At 36.3% G+C, this 5254-nt stretch overlaps 1 pseudogene; it reads left to right on the forward strand.

Moving 5' to 3' along the window:
• Window positions 1-252: 252 nt before the first annotated feature.
• Window positions 253-4272, forward strand: LOC149147591 (autophagy-related protein 18a pseudogene; annotated as a pseudogene).
• The last annotated feature ends 982 nt before the right edge of the window (window positions 4273-5254 follow it).

A 5254-nucleotide genomic window follows, 5' to 3' on the forward strand; every position in this document is an offset into this window, starting at 1 on the left:
AACAGGATAGATCAAGCTCCCGTTATGGACATTGGAAAGCTACAGTCCTGTGCCCACCATTCAGCGCCTACAATACCAGTGAACAAATGAAACACATAGATTAACATTAGCCCTTCCGTTGGGCCATTGATCTTAGGGAGAATAAGTGTGTTTGTAAAGAAGCTCTCCCATGTTGCAAAATGGAACGGTACTGCAGCAGCAACCCAGAACCATATACTATGTCTTCCACTCATGACAGAATTTCCAAACGCCATGCTCTCAAACGCACACGTAAGTGCATCACAACCATGATCAAAAAGCTCTCCTGAAGGACTTGATGAATTTGTCCTTCTTGCTTGCTTCCCATCCACGGCATCAAATGTTTGATATAAAAATAAAAGTAATCCGTGAGCAAAGTGAACCCACGTAAGCGGTGGGTTATCTAATTGAGGTGAATAAACATAACTTAGTAAAGCAGAAGTAACAATGAACAAAAAGCCCAAAAATGTAATCATGTTGGGCGGCATCCAAAGGGGAAAGAGATTCACGAAACGGCTACAAAAGGGCTGTAGCACATATTTGGCAAGATAGGACCTATCCACACCACTACACGGGTGCATGGCGTGTGGGACAGAGCGGGGCTTCAGAGTTTACAACTACGAGCCCTTCAAGGAGATCTTTCGCAATGAATTGATATCGAGCATTGGAAGAGGTGGAGATGGATGCGGAATAGGCATCGTGGAGATGGTCTTCCGCAGCAACATATTGGCCATCGTGGGCAGAGGTTCAATTCCCCGTTACCCACCTAACAAAGTGATGATATGGGACGACCACCAGGGCCGATGCATCGGGGAGCTGTCCTTCAGGGCGTAGGTGAGGGCGGTCAGGGTCAGTCGGGACAAGATCGTTGTGTTCTTAGAGCACAAGATCTTTGTCTATGATTTTCCTGCAGACTTGGAGCTTATTCACCAGATGGAGACCATACCCAATGCCAAAGGCCTCATTGCCCTCTCTTCATCCACTGCATTGGGAAATGGGAATTCTGTGCTTGTGTGCCCTGGGCTTCACCGTGAAGAGGTACGCATCGAACATTTGAGCGCGAACAAGGGCAGCAAGACCGACTTGCAGCTCATGATTCCCATCTGGCCTGCTTGGCACTTACTTCGGACGGCCATCGATCCCGCGCATGCCCGATGTGAGTCGTCCGTTAAGCGTCGACCAGGCTTCGACTTCCACCTGCGTTATTTACTTCCAGAGCCAAGCCCTCAGATAAGTCAATCTCAGAACTTAGTGGCAGCGGATGGTAAGTAGGCATGCTATAGGCCAACACTCATGAAGGATCACTAGAGCATCCAGTACAGCTTATGGAACAATGCCATTATTTGAATGCAAGTATAGTTTTACTGGACCAGACGAGGAGTAATAAATCAGAGCAGCCCAACATTTCAAAGGATGAACATTTTTACCTGATTGCATGTCCAAACGAATGAGATTTTATCATTTCTCCTCATAACAATCTTTCTCATGGTTTCTTTTTGAATGAAAGTCAATTTTTTTTTTTAATAATAATAATATATATATAAGAGATATATATATATTATTATTACATGGAATTTATTTATTTGTTATTATTATTTTTTTTTTTTTGAAATAACAAATCTTAAAATGAAAATATGAAAACATTTTTTTTTCTGTTGATTTTATTTATTGCTTTAGATTTTTTTAAACAAAAAATCAAAAACAAAATTTTTTTAATTTGTTATTGAAGTTGAGATTTTTTTTAAGTTATCAAATCAACAATTTTTTTTTATTAAAACCTAATAAAAAAATATTCTAAAATTAAACAATAACTAAAATGAAGTCAGTTTTTTTAAATATCTAAAAAAATAAAAGAAATGGTTAATTTTTTTATTTTATTTTTTTTAATAATAATATGTATATATGATACATATATTATTAAAATTTTTAGTTTTTAAATCTAAAATTCAAAAAAAAAACTAAATTTCATCTAAAAATTTAAAGATGTTTTTTTTTTTCATTCACAAAATTCTTTATTCTCATGTTGCACATTAGTTTTCCAGCAAGAGTATTTTTATTCGAATGAAATCAATAGATTTTATGATCTTCCTAAGCATACTAATCGATTGATGCGTTTTTATTCATGCAGAGGGGGGGTTTCAAAAAGGATTGAATTTAAAACTAGCTAAATACTGAAACATTAGAAAACTCAAACTTAAACTCCTTTGTGAAGATCCTGTTGTCACCAGGTCTCACAAATTATTTTTCCTAAAGAAAAATACTAGTAATGAATTACATTCCTAATGCCTAATCCCTTAGCACCATCCCCGGCAACGACGCCAAATTGTTGGGCAATTTATTGGGCTTAAATTGCTGCATTAAATTATCAACCAGGAAACTCGTAAGCTTGTAATGGTGCCAGCAATATATATGCAGGAGTAGACAACTAACTCTATGTCTAACTAAATTATTTACGATTCAATATAATATGCAAGGGAAGAGGCTCCTAACTAAGGAGGTCCTGGTTGTCCTTCCCTACAGTATCATAGAGAAATCATTGATTACATAAAACTAGAAACTTGAAATGAAGACAAGAGAATGAACTTAATTGTTGTTCAGATTCAAGTAGAGAGAGAAAGACTAACTTAGTCTCTTGATTGTCCTCTCATGTACTAATCCAAACTAAACTAAGATTCATTCATAAGCATAAGAAATGAAATTACTTGAAACATAAAAGCACAAAAGAATGAATTTCAATTACCATATAAATCAATGGAGAGAGAGCCTAACTTAGACTCGTGGTTATCTCCTCATATGATACTTGAAACATAAAAGCAAAAGAATGAATTTCAATTATCATGCAAATCAAATGGAGAGAGAGTCTAACTTAGACCCTTGGTTGTTCTCTCGTATGCTGATAAGATTCTAATTTAAAACACATTCATCAATCATAAACAAATCAAATCCTCAAACATCTAAGCAATTAAATGAAATAAGATCTAATATGAAATAACATGCTCCTTTGATCCTTCTAGAGTGAGCTCAATTCTCCTAAGAACAAAGTGACAAGCTATTCCATATACTACATTAAGGCAACTTATATCTAAAACTACATAATGGAAATATATGTACAACTTATATCTAAAACTACATAATGAAAATATATGTAAAATGAAGCTTTATTCTATTCCATCATAAGTTGGATACAATGGTCTAAGAGTCCTCCCCTTGGAATGGAGGAGGTACTCCTATTTATACAATGAGATGAGATAACAAACTCATAATGATGATCCACTAATCTCTCTTTAGTTCCACACATTTCTCAACCATATAGACACATAACCCTATCCTCCATGATCTTCTCCATGAGGTCCATGATTTCTCCATGAGATCATGATCTTTTCCATGAGGCTTATCTTATCAAATTCGAATTTGATCATTCAAGGCCACATAAAGATGCCCTCGAAGCTTCCTTTGTACCTACACATGTCAACAAACTCATTCTAATTGTTAGGTATAAGTATGAGCATATTATTTTCTAAAGTTTAGCCATAAATTCACTTAAAAATGTTAAGAATTAATAAACTTTGGAAAAGCATTGTTATAACCCAATAATGAGGTAAATGTAATGATATGGAGGTGGAATGGAGGTGACATGAAGGTAAAATGTGAAGATATTGGTGAATAATGGAGTGAAAATAGGGACTATTTTGAGGCCCAACAAATCTCCTGCTTTCTCCTCCAAACACCAGGACAGTTGCATAAGATAGATCATTCTGTAATGTCCCACCTAGTCTCTTAATCCACCCTCTAGAAAAAAACATACCAAACTTGGGAGGGACATCTGCTACCATAATATCCATCATCATACTTTTCATGGGTAGCTAAATTAAGATAATGGCCACATATTTAATCAATCCAAGACATTTAACCTTCCTTGAATCAAAAGAAAATAAATCATGATAGGGTCTAGTGATATCAAGGCCCAACTATTCCATGACAGCTTTAGGCATTAAATTGTGGCTGGCCCCTGTGTCTAGTAGGCAATTATGGAGGATTTTGTCATGAATGGTCAATGAGACGTAAAAAGATGGAGAAGTATTATCAATAGGTTCAATCATAGGGTTGAGCACAATGGCAGGTTTGTCATCTTGCAAATTGACAGAGTCTGTGGAGGCTTGTTTGGCTTCTAGCTCAAGGGCTTTAAGGATAGGTTTTCTAAATAATTCACTCTTCACCAACTCAACTAGAGGCACAAATATTTTCAACTTCTGAACTTCTGACTCAAAGCTAAAAGGAGGAGATGATTTATCAGAACTTTTTAGCTCTTGAACTGGAGCATTGAGGATGACTGGATCAGTTGCTGGCTTTCTCTTCTTGATATTCAGTGGTTCTGTTTGAACAGCAACTCTTTGTGCAAGATTTTCTTTGACATTCTTTGCATTCGACCTGAGGTTATATCTTTGTTGTTCACCAGTTTGTAGAACAACTCCTTTGTCCCACTCCTGACTGTTTTGCTCATGCAGCAAGGATTATTCATACTTAGCCTATGTAAAAAATGCAGCGCTCCCTTTATCTTCCATGCAGCAAATTTCATCCTCATCCTCTTCAAATTGTTCCTCCTCCATGAATACATTCTGAAAGGGAGCTTTAAATTTCTGATCTTCCTTTGTTTCTTCACCCCTCTGCATAATTTGCAACTGCTCATTTGCTCGTCTGAATGGATTTTGATTTCTTGGAGAAAATGTGTTTTGTTGCCTTGTTTTTCCTGCATTGTATTCAACCTTTAGCTTAGGAATTTCAGCATCCAATGAATTTATCATCTTAGTCATTTTATCTAATTTAGGTTCTGAAGATGATGCAGAAGAAGTAGAAGCTTGATTTCTTTATCTTCTTCTGTCAGCTTGACTCTTTAGTTTCTCTGCAGCCATAATATTGGATTCCACTTCTAGGGTTGCATCCTGCATGTCTGCTAACGTAGCACATCTCCTTTCTCTTAATAACAGGCAAAAATCTGAGTCAAAATCATTGGCATAAGTGAGTTTGGCAGAGGTAGGAGTATGCTTTACCTCAGCTGGGATCTTACTGTACATTCGATTGAATCTTTTGTTAAAATCAGGAATTGATTCCCCATTTTTCCTCTTCAGATTATCAAACTCAGTATGATAATACAACAAGTATTTTTTATCTCCCCATTGCTTAAAAAATGCATCATCTAATTCTTCTATATCTTTTATTGATCTCTGGGGTAATTCTC

The sequence above is a fragment of the Pinus tabuliformis genome, chromosome 9 (genome assembly GCF_031772625.1).
Source record: "Pinus tabuliformis cultivar Carrire ecotype Pingquan chromosome 9, CPIR1, whole genome shotgun sequence".
NCBI classification, from domain to species: domain Eukaryota; kingdom Viridiplantae; phylum Streptophyta; class Pinopsida; order Pinales; family Pinaceae; genus Pinus; species Pinus tabuliformis.